Consider the following 17,753-nt stretch of genomic DNA (forward strand, 5'->3'; position numbering starts at 1 on the left):
CCGTTTCATATAAAAGTTGCCTCCTTCCTTCGCACCATCTGTGACATGAATCTCCAGATTATTCCTTAGTTCAGTAACATCTAATATTTATTGTGTTATTGCAGGCCTCCCTGGAAGTATTTGTTTTCTTTAACCGTGCTTGTGTCTGGTATATTTAAATCGAGTCAGTCTTTTAAAATCTGACAGGAAACTATAAAGGGTTTCGACAAACGGAACTCTGAAACTGTCAAGTTGCTCGTGCTCATTGGATTTTACTGCTGGAACATCAAATGCATTCCGATCAAATGTTGGGAAATCGTTTTAGCACCAGGCCTAATAGAAAAACATCATTATCGGGTAAATGATGATTATGTAAATTTGGTGTTGAACGGCCCGATAAATATGCGGCCCATTTCGTAGAAAAATTACTGATAAATGATCAAGAAGAGAGAAGAGAAAGAGCTTTGCTTTACTGCAAGGTGACTAGGGCTTTAAAACTAACCTGATTTGATTGCAAAAGAAATGCATTTGCAATTTGTTTCAAAGCAATTTAAGGTTTTTCGATAATAATGGGTGTCCAGTCTATGAGATGCACAAATATATTTGCACGGTTTTCACACGAATCCGTAATCTATAGAGTAATTAACGATTATTTTATGGCACTTAAGTGTCCACAAAAGAAAAGAACGTCAAACAATTCAGGTTCTTTATCTCCTCAAGTACCTATGTATATAAATTTTAAATGTATTAATAAGATTCACACTTGAACATATGTCCGAAGTTCTTCCGCTTTCCTCGGAAGAACGATCTTCACACTTTTTCTCTTTACAAAAATGAAATGCATTTAAATCCACAGCCTTCGCACATTTAACATTTATTTGCATGTACCTAATTGAGTGCGGTTTCTGCTGCAATTTATTACAATAAAATTATGCTCACTTTTCGTACCACTGTCAAGACAATGGAAGCTGGTGCTTTATATCGGAAGTGTTCGCCGATTACTAACCATAATTGAAATATTTAATGTAGCGCAATAAGCGTCAAGTAATTTAATAAATTACATCTACATGAACCGCAGTAATAATGCTGAAACAATCAAGCAATATCAACGAATAAATGGATGTTATTATGTGGAACAACAGTTTAAATGCGTCAATTTTATATAAAATACTATGTAGTACAACACTTTGGTAGGTTCTAAAAAGTGCCACCTAGGGTTATAATAACAAATGTTTCAAATTTGCACAAACATTTTTGTTGTTAATTGAGTTTATTGTGAACCAGCCCACTTGCCCAGTAAGCACGTCTCTGGAAATACTGTTGCAATTGAAACCGTCGCAATTTAAGTAATTTATGTAATTCAATTAAGGAAATCATCACATATTAGGGACAAAACACATCAAGAAAACTATTAGTTATCTTGATGAAAATCTTGAAAACCAATAAATTACTAAAATTGGAAAATCTTCCTGTAAATAGTTTTAAAAAGCTTTCCTTTTCAAATGTATTATTGTGCATAATCAACTTGATTTTCCAAATACTTTTACTTAATTTGTTTATGGTATAAAAACTGCCCAAAAAAGCAATAAAATCTAATAAAACATAATCTGACTAAATTAATTGCCTTAACCAGTATTAATAAAATGACAGGATCCAATTTAGTTGTTCATCTTTCCATTTAAAACGTGGCATATTCTGGCACTTAGTAATCTAAAATTGAACAAAATTTGTGATAATCCCATTCTCCGATGGAATTAATTAACCAGATTCGGTGGCAAAAACTAAAACAATAATGGTAGGCAATAAAAGGCACTCATCAAGATTAAAGGCTGGAATATTAAAACAGAACGCAGAAAACCACAGCTGCATTATTCAACTTAATGTTGTATTTCGTACGGTTATATTGTTATTCATTATTTACGATGTAAACCGGATACAGCCCATAATGTGCTCAGCTTTTCCAGTATTTAGAACATAAAGTTCCTAATTTATGTCCAATTTCTAATTACCACAACTTACAAAAAAACCCAGGTATGTATTTTCAATAATAATTAAAATATTTAACGTTATATTTCGTTATCTTTCCCAGAGTTACAGTTGATTTCAGTAGTCAATAATGAACGAACATCCATGCACTCGCTTACTTATTATACTATAGATATAGTTTGGTCTTCTGATCTGATTTTAATTGATATATTAATTAGCTTTTTTGTAATCATAACACCGTCATTGTTATGCATTTTAGGATCATAATTCGAATAATGATATAAGAAATCTGATCAATCGAAACAAATTTTCACAGTCTCTTAGAGTTGCCTAGTAAAAAAAACGCTTTAAAAAAGTGCATTCTACAGATAGCGGTTTTAACATAGCATGAATATGTAAAATTCTGAAAGTTAAAGACAATAGAGCAAAATAGTCTACAATTAACATACTAATATCATTAAGGGTCAAAGACTAACTCCAACAAAAATTGATTTAGTGAAACAAGAAATGTTAATATCCCCTGCTAATCTAATCTTGTTCACTCTTGTTCACGTTAGGTGTTCCGGAATGTTGAACAATCAAAAAGAAAAATGGCCCCATTCGCATCATACATTCGTGAAATAAGTGAGCAGTCTCTCCATTTCATTAAAATAAAAACAATGCAAACGTATTTACAGAAAACGGGCCAACAAAAGAGCGTCAGTCTGTTCCCTGTTTTCAACTCCGAAAAACAATAAACTGATGAAATCTCGACCCCACTTTTTTTTTAATTTACTTAACTTTTAAACCGCACAGTGAAATAAAACATTTAGGGAGGTTAATGGAGAGAGAAAGAGACGGCACATCAGATTTGAATGCTCATCATCTTTTAATAATGCAAAGCGCTTTTTTTCGCATGATAAACAGAAAATAATGATTTCGGGAAGTTTATGTTTTCAACGCGAATGAACTGTGACTTTTTGGCCTGTTGAACTATTGGCAGCCAATCAATCGATAAATTAATTATCATAGAGTAATAATAGAACAATGTGAATCCCCACCAAGCATTCATTACTTTAGCAAATACAATAATGCCTAATGAGCAACATTTATTCGACAAACTCGGGGCCATAACAATGGAAATACCGATCGAAAGCTAAAAACTGACACAATATGATGGAAAATAATAATATAAGGCTTCGTCGAAATGGTGTTCAACCTCGACAGCTATGTCGAACAATATTAGAGACAACATCAGACATGGAGGCATTATCGGCATTCGCTTTACAACATCTGCTTTAAGATTTAATTAATGTAGTGGTCCGGCTTTGTCAATGCTTTTTGCCATGCCCAAAAAATCTGACGGCAAAACTGCTTTTTTGCTAGCCCCATGTGCTATGGAACATTACTATTAGTACGTTCGGCATCTATAAAATGTCAATAAAAACCCGCCAGGAAGATGAAATTGAGTTAATTTTCGCAAATGGAGAGACGTGTGAAATTAGAAAATATGTAATGTCTTCGATTTCATGAGTTTCCATAACTTTTTACTCATTGAAAGTTAATAATGCTTGAAATGTATAACAATGTCGACTAAGTACAAAGTATACTTTATATTTTTCTATAGTTGCCTTTAGCTAAAGACTGCAATTTATCCAAGCTGCCTTTCAGTGATTTTTTTAAAATATTGAGTCGTCGAAGGATCAAACACTCTATCACCAATTTTTGGATATCTACAAGCAAGATTTGCACTTTCCGTCTTTTTTTCATTTCTATCTATTCTTATTATCTGCCATTTTGGGTCAGATTTCATATAGCAAACGAACACTCCGACAATTACCAACATTTTCAATTAATTAAAGAACCTAAAGTGCCTCTAATCCATAAGTCCATAAACAAATATTTTATTCCGAATTGATAGTATTACAGAGGACTCTTTGGACATTTTATTTTCCAAAAAAGACTAACATTTGCAAATAATTAAATAAATTAAACTTTGATTATCAAAATTGTTGATCTTTCTGGTTATTATATTCACTGACTTTTAAGTGACTACCGCCATTCAACTTCAAAATCAAGCCGAATATTTGCGGTGTATATCAATCAAAATTCATGTATGCAAAATTAATTTAAGCCTGCTCGAAATCCGGCAATTCGTACACAACCGAAAGAAAGGATGCGCGTCCCACAAGACAAACATTGAAATATTCCGATAATATCCCAAGAATGCGATCCGATGCCTCATTATGCAAATCTCAGCTTATACAGGATGTTGTATCTCGCCGGCGGTAATTGGCCCTTTTTAATAAGTTTTAATGTGTGTAATATGTCGATTTTATTGATTCTACAACTTATACGTGACATACACTTTTTCATGGATTGTGCAGAATTTAATTGGGTGTTGGGAAAACACCTAATAGAAGCGGTGACAGTGAAAAACGGCCGCAAGACGGATAAGGGCAATGTTGCTGGGCAAAGTGTATTGTATGCTCACCTGGCTTTAATTAAAGAACTTTCCTTCTAATCGATGAAAAATGATGGACTTATACAAAAAAATACAAACACCTGTTCATCAATGCACATTTATCACAGTTACATTCGCGCATATAAAACTAAAAACCTATATATCATGGTAATCCTGAAGAAATCAGCTTCTTTCTTGGCAAAAGACATTTGCAAAAAAGCAATCAGAAATCGGACTAAATTAAAAAATGAAATAGGATTTGATAGTGTGACGTCCATATGTAGCCATTAAAATCATTATATCAACTTCAATCGAAAAGAAGAGACCACCAATATTCCTATAGAATAAAGTTTTTGCCTAATGAGTCGGCAGATTTGATTGATATGTTTTTAATTCAATCATTCCAAAAGCCCACTCATTCTGCTAGAGAGAAGAATTCATCTATTTCGCACGATAATCTTATTTAACTTGTGTGACTTCGCGTAAATGATGTATTCAAACTATTAAACTTGTCATTATGGTTATAAAGGCTTTATATTTTATTCTTCGCTCAGAATTGAGAGTGTGTCAGATAAGAAATAAACAATAATATCCGAGCAAATCACAAAGTTCACTCTTATACGCTGCAAATCAAAGTATATTAAATCCAACGTCCCGCCACCAAAGTGTAGTTATCCAAAAAAACATATTTCGAAAAAAAGGCTATTCAGGCGGCCACTCAGATAAATGTAACTTTCACATAACGAAACTTTTATTCAATCAAGAAGAAAAAACCTGTCCAATATCCAATATTTAATTTAGCACTTCATTTACAGTGATTTGAGGCAAGCAAGGTGACAATCAGAAAAAACTAAACCGGCACCGCATTCTCGTGCTTAACAATCAAAGCTAATATAAAGTGATAATGCGGTGTATAAGAAAAATACCACAAGAGTGATCAATATAAGAGAAGCTCTTTATTCGACTATGGAAAAGTTTTGAGGACTTTAAGATTTTATTACTTTCTTTCCTAGAGATTACTTGGGTATAGTTTTTCTTGCGTGAATACAAAATCCGTTTAGTTCATCAGTTCATTGACAAATAAAAAATAAGTATTATTACACTCAGCTAAAACGAACCACATTAAATAGCTTCTTTATCAACAATTCATGGAATTAATGAAAATCAACAAATTACAAAATATTTTGCCACTTAATATATATCTCTTAACATGGCACATTTTCTCTTCTAAATCCTCATTCTATAGAGAAATTTGTTATCTTTAGAATCATGGATTATGTCTCGATGGGAGCTTATATTGAAATTTTAAGGTGACGATTGAAATTAAACATGTCAAATAACTTTTCTGTCCTTATATTTTGTTTAATTCTTTAAATTTATAGGATATCAAAAGTGGTTCGTTTTCAATTGAACCCCCTCATGTAGTATCATAGTACAAATTATGTACAACGTTGTGGCTGCTCAAATGTTTTAAGAGAATTTAAACGCGGTCAGATTATTTTATATCACGTTTATGATAAATCAATGTTGCTTTAAGTGATAAACCCAGTTTTGTCTGAAGTAAATAAATGATGCATTTCCTGCATTAATGCCGCTCAATAACAGGCACAATAATCATCAGTAAAGAAGAACTACTAAACATATAGAAATTAAAGAAACTTTTGTGAACACCAACTTCTGAAATTATGCATGCTGTTTAAGCCACGTATTATCATATCTTCAATTGTGATAATGATACTTTCTCAACATTATCTGTCAGATAAAATTAATCTAGGTCTTAGTGGCACCTAAAGTTTAATGTTTTTTTGAAGTTTTTGAAGAAATTTTCCGTTCAATAACTTTATTTCAAGATAAAAATGTACATTTTTAATGATTGATGAGTGACTTACTAATGAGAGTTTTATTTAGTTGTGACGCAGATACTGTGGAAAGATACAAAACATGACGAAAAATACAGCAACTGTTATTTCTTAGAATAGCTATAGATGAAAAATAAAACAGCTTCTTTGGGCAAAATGTCGAGTTTCCTGACAATAAGGCAACAATTGAAGCACATGCAGCCGTGAAAAATAGTACAATTTGGTGCAAATTATTAGAAAATAGAACTTGTTTTTAATATAAAATATACACTTCTGATTATATAAGCCTTGGCTTTGTTGCGTTCAAATAGGCAATGTTGAACGAACATAGAGTTTTTAAAATATGACAATCTGTAATTAACAAGTATACAGTAATAATGAATCTTTGACCAGTTTACTTCCAGACCTGAATTTGAATGTTTGGTATCTGCTTGGGTTTGTAGTAAATTAAATTTACGACTTGTTTCGGATATAATAGGCAATCGGGCATGAAAAAAGCGAATGTCTTTTAGATATACAGCTGCTGCGAATGAAAGGCATGATTCTTCAAAAGAAAGGTTTATGAAGATTTTCAGGCAAACACGATTAACTGAATATATCGCAAAAAACTGACTTTTGAAAACAAGGATGCATTAAATTTGATGTTGACTCAAGATTGCTAAAAAAAAGGTGTAGGAAAGAGTGGGAATTTATTGCTGGCTCCATCTAATGTTACGGGAATGGTAAATTCAAGTTTTCTGTATTTTACGGCTTCAATAAAAGCCCATAAAAAGCACCTCAAGTGATTTCAGTCTATCTCAGCTGGTATTACGAGGACCATGTTATCTCCACTACAGCCCATCACCTTCAATTTGACATAGTTCGTCTCACTTATCGTCGCAGGAAGGCGCTTAATATTAACTTGTTAAACGTGACTAAATGACCCATAAACATGAAATTCTATTAAGCTAGTAAGGCGAACAAGATTCTATTCCCCGGTTTTCGCTGATACAACACCTTCTTCAAGGTGAAAGAATAATGTATCATCGACGGTTGGGTCGAGGTCAGGGACCCGGCTGGCTTAGCAGTAACCACTGCCGATCAGGACCAGCCAAATCTTGTCCTTGCACCGCCAGTAGGTACTGAAGTCGCAACAAAGAATTCCATCCGAGACCGGCGAAGATACAGGAAATGTTCGGAATGTGTTCGATGTTCTTGGACAAAGCAATATTAATTTTATCATAATGCTGTATGAAAAAGTTGCATCTACAGTGTCCACACCATTAGTGCAGAGCAATAATTGCTACGGTCAATATTTGCAGGCCGTTGTATGAAACAATCGCTTACATCTTTGCTGAGTCCATTTAGAATAGAAAAATCAATCACGCAATTGGTTAGTAGCTGATTTTTGAGTAGAGCACCTTAAGTTCGCTATTGAAAGAGTGCCTACCTAAAAGTTATTTTTTTCACTTGTCGCTTGACAACCATTGCTTACTACCGTTTTTCCGAGACCGAGATTTCGAGCTTTTACAAGACTATCAGTAGTTAATAACCAGCAATTAAGACCAGCTTTTGTATGCTTCATCCATTTCGTTATTAGCAACCGTTGGTTCAACCTTTCTCGCACCTTGCTGATGTTACAGCAAATCGACTTGATGTAATAGCACCACTCCGTCTTCATTCACTTGAATTTCTCCATCAGGCTTTGTTAAAGATCTAAACTATACAGCGTGATTGCAAATTGCGACGTTGGTCAGATGAACACGCTGTTCATCAAAAAGTGGCAAAAATTGCAATTTTGAAGAGGAATAAAATCATCCGCACAAAACGACATCAGGAACTTGGCAATGAAGTAATATTGATTATTGACATCGTTAAACCCATCGCGTGACAAAAATCAAATGTTTCAAATGAAATCAAATGTTTCAGAAAACCCACAAGATTCCTAAATATTTACAGGTGAAACAGGCCATAATAGCTGATCTATGGTGAGGATTAGAAAACCTTTTTTTTATTACGTAAATATGACCTTAGATTTTAGATCTTAATTTCGCTTAACTTTTTGGAAACTGGTTCGTTTCAAAACACTGTTGGATCTTTAGTTAGTAAAGCAATACAAGAAATTTGTTTGGCAATTGCAGAAAATCTGCTTCCGATTTGTGTAAAAATTCCAGCGGCAAACCGAGATACTAATCGTGCCAAGCAAGGGTGAATTATCAGTTCACAATACGTTTTTTGTCTTTTTACAAATATGGATTCGGAAGCGTTTCAGGAGCTATTGATGAAAATATTTCCCCACCCGAGATGTAAATAATCCATCTTTGTAGATATTAACAGAATAGTAGAGTCAACCTTCTTAGTCATGACATGAACGTAGGACTTCCTAGTAATGTATTTATGCACTTCATTGCTAAAATAATTCTTCTTATTTTTCTCTGTCTCTCTTTGTCTCAATGGCGCAAAAACTAGTTTATATATAGTAACGAAATAACTATCTAATGTAAGCACAACTCCAATAGGGGCTTCCATTTTTTCTTTAATTTCTTTGCCCGTCAGTTTTCTCAATGACTTCTATTCTCCTATTCTTTGAGATAGATCGTATTTTATTGCCGCAGCATCAGATATTGTACCGCGTAGAACTTTATATATTTTTTAAGTTGTTTTTGGTTTCGTTCCTTTTACCGTTGCTTCTTGTTCAGAACTTTCGTTTTTATTGCCTAAATGCACGTTACTCATAAACTTCCTACTGATATCGACGATCGGTAAACACCTATCAGCACTGCTAACGAAAATAATAACAACACTCGTTAGCAAACCTGTACAATACTAGTTAAGTACCAGGAAATTACTGGGGATACTTTACAGCTTTTACGAGCCATCACCTCACTGGCCAAAGCCAGCTGATGGATGGAAGACGTACAGCAATTTGACGCGTTCGCTGACACCTTGTATATTCCGAAATGATGATCATGGTGATGAGATGACGATGTAACGGGCAGGACCAGGCCTGTAATTTGGCTCGCCTTTTCGTATAGCCCCGTGTTCTAATGTCTCGGACGTGCAGAATTACCGCTCGTTTTTCGCCTCCAAAATGCCACCAGGGTTATTCTACACGAAGAAATGACCTCCCAAACTAATCCACCGTAACCACTTGCTTAATGTAGCCAAAAAACTAGGCAGAAAAATAACAGTTTGCATATGAACTCCATATTAAAGTCGGCAAATAGACGTGAAGCGTCTAAAGAATATACAGGGTGGCTTACGGTTGATGGCACGCTAGACGCATACGGAACACGCGACCTCGAATTCTTATATAATAAAATTAGCTACTTCCATAACCAAGCGTGAATGTAGCCTTGCATTGCAGAAAATCGGAAATTTTTTTCCCAATTTTTCGTTTACAACTTCTCTAAGGTTCCAAATTAATATTATAACTGCGATATCTGTATTCTGTAGGTATATCTGAGAAAAAATGTATAGATATCGGTAATTGACACCAATTGTTTTCAATCAATTAAAATGTTTGAACATTTCCTAACTAAATTAGAAAAAACTAAATTAGAAAATAATTGTAATGGAGAGAAAAAACCTATTCAGTTAAAATTTTCATAATATTTTATATGCTTCGTGAGCATTATAAGAAATTGTATCAAAAATATACTATATGAGTTCAATACTATAGTCTCTTAACGATATTGTTCAGAAACCACATACAACTGACCTTAAAATGTCAAGATATCTTTAAAAATTTACCGATTTATCGTAAATCTTAGTCTATTTTGTATTGATGTATTTCATTCAAAACGCTAAAGCTGAACTTTTCTTGAAATGCTGATTCCTCCAAACGTACAGACGGTTATCTGATCGTATTGATTGGCTGTTGATCTGGAAGCATTTAATAGAAATTTCTGCTTGTTCCTGCTATAACTTGGTTACATTGTCCATAGAGAATAAATAATTTCATCAAAATTTTGAAGAAAAAAATTGGAAAATAATGAATTTGAGTATTGAGTATAGAAAAATATTGGGGAAAAACTTTAGAAAAGAAAACTTAATGGTAAAATGAAAAACGGTTTATATATGCTTGAAATAGCAAAGGTGCAATATTTTAAATCCTTAGATGTTATAGAAGTAACCAAATTTTCAGAACAATCTAAAGTCGCATTTTTCCTATACATCTAACTTCTCTCTATAATCTTGGGGGTGGCAGCAAGAAGAAGAAACTTTGGACTTTATTTATACAGGATGGAAGCTTTTGAAGGGTCAATTTCCATATTTCGATACTAAACGCTTCTCAATTCTCAAACACTTCTAAGAAGCTCAAATCGTCGTTATTGCACTTTTTGCAACTAAACTGCTGACCGTTTCAATATTTTCGCGTTTCATCGTCAGTGTACACAGAAAATGGAAACTTCTCCAAATGGAAAATATCTGAGAGAATACAACAGAGAGAACAAGGGAATTATTATTACCTCTAACTACCATAAAATTCCAACCAGTAGACTTACCTTTTCGAAGTCGTGGAATTGTAAGCAAAAGACATTAATAAAGAATTACTAGTATTCTTCACGTAACAAGGCCTAACATTATTCATATTATGAGCCACTGATAAGAGTTTATCCGACCATCTCAATTAGTTCAAATGATTACAAGAGGATAAGACCGCCACAAAGACCCACAAATCCTCGCTCCATTAATGAATTAATTGTTTGGCAAAAAGGCTTATGTTGTTTAGAATGACCCAACACCACCTATTGTTTTCGAAAATCACACGCGATTCTCCAATGCGGCACCGTTGACCTGGGCAAGCATAAATTTCCAGCATTTTTATTGTCGGACCTCGTGATTGTAGGTGATAAGCGCCAATTTTCCGACGGCAAAGGAGGATGGTGCCTTTAAATCATTCGCAAATATGACGGCTTATTGACACGTCTCCATTATGGGAACTCGCCTTTTTTCCCATATTAGAGGTCGCTTGGATCAGCTAGTTAAAAGGATATTATTAAAGTCTGGTTGAGCTCCGCGCCATTGGTGCCGAAGAATGGACGTACGGATATTGGAAACCCCTTCATTAAGAAAAACTTCAAATTGCAGTTATTAAATACAAATGTATCCACTCGTATATTGCGGTATGTGCGTAAAGCTTATTTTTACATTGAATTAATTTAATTTTGCAATGGCTAATAACCCAACAGGAGAAGATGACCGACTCTGACCTCTAAAATATTAGTCAGGCGCTCAAAACAACACAGTCATATTTTTCAATGTCACAAGATAATGTTACTTTGTATAACATTGTTCATAAAGAATCAAAAATATGGCTAGCAAATTCGTTTGCGACATTGCAGAACAGGCTCAAAACTGTACTCAAAGCATCAGCAGTAGACGAAGCATTTAATAGAAAATTAGATTACTTGACTAGTTAGTCTTTCCTCATAACTTATTTTTAACAAACTTTATTAGTTTGCAATTAAATGTTGTCATCAGCCTATTGAGAATGTCAGGTCAAATCAATCATCGATAAACTGACGCAATTTCAGTTATTATGAAAAGCAATTTTATTCAGGGAGTAGTGTTCAAGTCTATTGAAGCAAACAAAAATTTGATACATATAGAATAATTTAAATACAAACTTCAAAAATGAACGAAATCCAAACCTGATATAATCCAAACCAATTGTATGGAAATATTGCATTATTGATTTGGTGAAAGACCGGCAACAAAAAATGCGATGAAATGAAACAAACGAAATGGCATTTCTCATAGTTTGAAACAAATAACAAATAGATATTTTCCGCCATGAACAAAATAACTAGCTCACTCATAAATGCAGCCGGAATTTCATATAATTGCATATACCGGAGGCAAATATAAAATACTTTTCCCAAAAGCAATATCGAAGGGAGAGAGCCATAAAATCGAATATTGGAAAAATTAATAAAATTCACGATACCTTAATGAAAAACGGAGGCGACGATTTAAATCTAATTTGTCGACTACTTACAAGCTAGGTTCCTTCGCATATTTAATGCAATTTAAACCATTTTACTAAAGGGAAATCCCGCATTTATTGAGTTACCAGAATGCCCAAAGAAATCAGAAATCACGCTGATGTCAATCAGACAATCGACATATTTCTCCTTATCCGTTTCAGTTTAATTTATTTTATATTCTTAGAGACATTCATAAATTAACAAATATCCTAAAAAGAGACGAACTGGACACCACATAGAGATAGGAAGATTGAACTAGAGATGATTTATATTATCATTAACCCTCCTCGAAGAACAAGACAACAAAGATGTTTTAAAGAAAACGGTCAATATGCATAGAATACTACTGCTGAAAAGTTGAACAAATAGAAGCCGATACGACCTGGGGTAAATATGTTCCGGCAATTAATAAAGCTACTTAGTCTGGCATAATTATCATACGCAAATAAATCAACTAACCTTTATTATGCAAAAGATAAGTAAACAAAATTATTAAAATAAATTATCGATATGTAACACCCATTCAGGTCCTCGTGTACATATACAGGCATCACACAAGTAAAGAGTTAAGAGGTTGCAAACATCGAGAAAGTGGCTGTGTACGTATCCTCATCAGCACCGGCGAATTTGCCATTTGTCTGTTTATTTAGCAAAGTGGCTCCTCGTCGCCACTCCATCAGTTCAGTCGATCCACTTGGAATTGCCACTAATTGAGAAATTTGCCAAGAGGAGGGAAACGTCTCGCCTTTTGATGTTAGACACTCCCGAATTAAAGGATGTTTACCCAAGACGAGTTGCTCTTGTATTGACAACGGGCGAATTTACAAGAAAATGCACTTTCCCGATCTGAGGAAAGTAGAGGATGTGGGACCGATAAAAGGAAGGAAATCGACTAGATTAATTTCCTTTCTCCCATTCTTCTAATCCCTCCGCCGACTAGTCTCTATTAATACTATAACTTTTTCTTAGATAATCTTTGAGACCTGACCAAGTGGTTATTTGTCTAATGAAAAGCGCCAACACCGTTCTCAGCTTAAATAGATACCTTAAAAATAGATTTAATTAGTATAGGAAAGCTATAACATATATGGTGCAAATATATTTATAATAGTAATCAAAGTCCCATAAATGGCAATATATTTCTATCCCTCGCTGATTTGTTGAGGGTAGAAAGAACTGAACTGTAGAAGATGAAGAAGCGATTGAAGAGTTATTGTTTGATGCCTGGAAATGTTGTGTAGTGTTGCAGATTTAAAGATAGGTATTTTTGTCTGTTTCAATTTACGACATTAAGTATTTTAACACGGACTGGTACATGAGATTCGACTTTGGAAAATAATTCAATTCGCAAACTTACGCCACAAATTATGATGATATTTGATGAATCCGGTTGAAATAATGCGTGGACAATGAATAGTTGAAACCGATTGAAAAGTGATGATGAAATTATTCCTAAGATTTTCTCCGAAGAAAACAATCTAGCTATAGTTTATGTAAAAAGTGCAAAAAGCTCGTTTCAACATTAGGGAAAGTCGACTGCAATTTATCATTTTCAATCGCATCATCCGTCTATTGCAATTTATCAGACTTACTTTTATTTTCTACCATACGATTCGACATAAAATAGATGTAATGACCCGAAGAAACTCGAATTTATTAAAATATAATTTAGGCAAACAACCATTGAAAGACCAAGATTCCGATACTGAAAATACCCAAATAACATGTCTAATATTCACTAAAAGAGCCTCTCTTATATATATATATACATATATTCTAAATTCCGGCAAATAGAAGAGAAATAGAATAAAAATAACAATTTAAACACGGCACTTGCTTGCGGTATAAAATGGAATACAATTTTGAATACTCTCAATAAGTGAATTTTCATACAAATTTGTTCCGTTCAACTGAACTCAACAATTATCTAATGACAGGAGGCAGTTTTAGAAAGTTTCCCGAAGAACATTATAAGTAAACCAACATAACAAAGAAATTAAGGTTGGGGCTGATTCTAAATCATTATTCAAATATAGAAGATTATCCAGAAAAATAGAAAATAAAGAATTGGTAAAATCGCAAATGTAGCTGCCAGACTGAAAACCAGTTGAATGGTGACATGTTATGAGAGTTATCTGCCCGTTCCCAATTACCGCTTTTATAGTTTCTTTAATCCGTTTACAATATACATCCATGTCATGTATATAAATCTGAAAACCATGCGAATAATAAAATAATTAATGTAAAACCAACATAATACGCATTGCTAATTACAGCAAGAAATCCTAATTACTGCAACCATTATAAGCCGTAACACCATTTCACGCAAGAGATGCCATACTCGACTGGCTGTGTAATTATAATTATTGTACGTAAATACCTGCCTACTTTTTAAAACTTTTAAATATTCAGAATTATCTTGATTAACATTCTAGACAAGGTCGAACATATGAAATGCATGTGGAGCGAGAACGTGTTACTGGAAGTCGTGTCAAGAATTTTGACGTGTTTTATTATTGAATGAGTAAAGTCGATTTACGTGAGACGTAGCTTTTCTCTTGTTTCGTTTTGAAACATTTTTGATTAAATCATGCTCCATGAGATTCGAAGAGATGATAGAAAAGATAGTAATTAACATTCTTCAATCAAACCACAGCCTGTCTTCTCCAAATATCAGACATAACAGCTTTCATCTTCAAATCCAAAATATCCTAACTTGAGTAAATTACAGATGAAATCAACTGTCGTAAATGTGAAAATAATTGAATGTTTGCTGGATTAACCAGCTAAGGTATATATAAAGAGTCAGGGGCATATTCTGTATGTAAAGTTTTTCCTGTGATGTATTGCCTTCAACATTTATTGTGTCAAGTCAATTAGGGAGCAAACTATTAATACTAAAATGAAATAATTGATTTAATTTTCCCGTTTTTTCAAAGACTGTTGGATAAAGACTAGTCAACTGGAGCATAGGAAATAGCGCTCTTTCCATTACAGCATCCATTAACCGTATGACGTTCTAAGATCTGAAATATGATGGATCATCCATATGAACAACATCATCCGTACATTTTGCGGCATAAGCTAAACCTCAAGTCTTCAGATAGTAAATGGAATAATTCAGAAGAATACATATTTTTGAAATGGCGGGTTTTTCCGACGACGTTCCCGTGTTAATGAAAACCCTCGAAATAATTTCATGAATCCACGTTAAAATTAATAATTAAACAATAGAAACGTTGGGCGACAAACGGCTCATTTCTATTTCCGATCCTACTGTGCTTAACTTTCTACGTTGCTTCATGTTAATCAAAAAAATCTCACAACCTAATCACTAGTAAGTTTGAATATTGTGAGGTCAGTCTAAGTTTCCAAGGGCTGGAAAAAATCTAACAAACCGACAACTTAATGGCCTAAGGGTAGGAAGTCTAATTTAAATTGAACCTGCAGCTTTATGAAACGTTTCTACATGACAAATGGATGGACATAGGATGAATAGAAAATCAGTATTACGAGTAACCACTTCCTCAATGTGCTATTTTCTTAGTTGGAATTTTAAATAATTGAAAACTTCTTCACTCCTATATGTAAATCAAATACATGAGACAATTCCAAAAAGTTTAACGGAATATTTCAGTCGAATATTTGCTGCAGAATGATATATATTTCCGTATAATGATTGCTGCAGTAGCAGCATCTTTTCCTATTGGACCAAAACCAACTAAAATCATAGATCAACAGCACGAACGATCTGATCCGTCCGACATCGCAAAATCCAGAAATGTATGCACTTTTTAAATTTAAACTCCCATTCGTCTAAGACATTCACTTTTGCCTGTAGCTGGAAATGTATGCAACTTTAATAAATCCCCTTCTCGTAGATTCTGCAATTAAATAATTATTCGTTGCAACAGAAGCTGAAAAAATCTACTTATTCTTGTTTTCAGTTGATAAAATTGAGCAGCAAAATTTGCCTTGATAATAATTAAAGCTCAAGTGGAGTGGAATGGGATCGAAACTTTTAGAATGCGCAGAAAAGTGTCAACCAAACCTCCTTAATTTTAGAAAGCTCATTTCCTAGCAATGATTTTCAGGAAGCAAAACTTTTGTTGGGAGAACAGGGTACGCAAATATTTGGGCTGTTTGAGAGTGTTGATCGGAGTTGAGGAAAATCAATATTTAAATGTAAATAGCCACTGTGCAGATGTTAGAGTAAAAGAGGAATATAGACAAGTTAAAGGAGAGCATCCAGTAGCAGCAGATATAAGTTATATATTATTACATATTACATATTTACATTCTAGCGAGTCTTCTGCAACTGGCAATAAGACATTAGAACTATCACATATAATAAACTTCGAAAATAAGCCCAGTTTAATGTAAATAAGCATTGCAAAACATCGTATACTGAGTAAATTGTCTCTAAAAAAGGCAAAACTTGAAAAAGACCATTTACATAAAATATTGTAAAAAGTCAAGCTATTTGGCCAATCTGTCCCTACTAAGGTTACATCCATTGCTATTTAACAGATGTTTGCGTTAAAGAAAACATTACTTTAATTGCGCAAATCAGTTTCGTAAAAACAGGGAAATAAAAGCCGACATCTGCAGTAATTAACATAAAATATTAGCTACAGCATAACTACATTACATTTAAAGCACTGTTATTACTGATATTAAATAAAACCAGAAACATAATACGAGTGCATGTTGGTTGACCATATTTCTGAAAAGGTGTGTAACCTCGTGTGAACCGCGCATTTAGCAAAAATCCATATTCACAATAATAACCAGAAAATGAACGAAAACCTTAACAATAAGCGGCTTGAAGGAAGTGCTGAAGTCTCCTCAGCACCATTGCGTGCTTTCTTAACAACAGCTGGTTATTAAAAAAATATGTTTCTGCTAAATGCACACGTTTTGCCGGACGGACGTCTTGTTAACAAGCCGAAAGCCAAATTATTTCTGATATGACATGTAATACCCTTTCAGATTAAAACTAGCTATAACTGCAAAACAGCGAAAAATGTCAATTTTTCAATCTAATTTAATTACTTCGTTTAATGCAGTTTAAGCTACTCGGAAAGTGGTTTAAGACATCATTTACTTTAAAACTTGCAAATTCGCCTTTAAAATCACCACTTTCTTAATAAGGCAATTCACTTAAAAATACAAAATATCTCAATCTTTGTGCAGAATTTATATTTGCCAGTCGACCTAAACAGATTACTATTCTAGCAGTTTTAATGAATTTTTAAATCGTTCGAAAACTTGTGCACCGGGTCAGTTACCATCAGCGGCCCTCTTTCCAACGTCCACTTTTTATGTGTCTTTGGGTGCATTCATGAATATCAGATGAACTAGCCCTTTGATTTCAGTAGCGCACTGAAATAATTTCCTCATTTTATCCAGAAATTGTTCTTTATGTTTTGGCACTAAATCGATCATTGCCATGTGAATATTGACTAAATTAATTTTGTTATTCGAGTTAAGTATTTAAGTAATTTACGTGGA

General features: G+C 33.8%; 1 long non-coding RNA gene across 1 annotated transcript; it reads left to right on the forward strand.

The window, feature by feature from the left end:
- Positions 1-1,656: 1,656 nt before the first annotated feature.
- LOC125504814 lies at positions 1,657-2,716 on the forward strand. The gene is made up of 2 exons (XR_007281711.1): positions 1,657-2,010; positions 2,523-2,716. It is a non-coding gene; the product is annotated as an uncharacterized LOC125504814 (long non-coding RNA).
- The last annotated feature ends 15,037 nt before the right edge of the window (positions 2,717-17,753 follow it).

Source organism: Dendroctonus ponderosae, unplaced genomic scaffold (assembly GCF_020466585.1).
Source record: "Dendroctonus ponderosae isolate FM_Combo_2020 unplaced genomic scaffold, Dpon_F_20191213v2 Dpon_F_20191213_6, whole genome shotgun sequence".
Taxonomy (NCBI): Eukaryota; Metazoa; Arthropoda; class Insecta; order Coleoptera; family Curculionidae; genus Dendroctonus; species Dendroctonus ponderosae.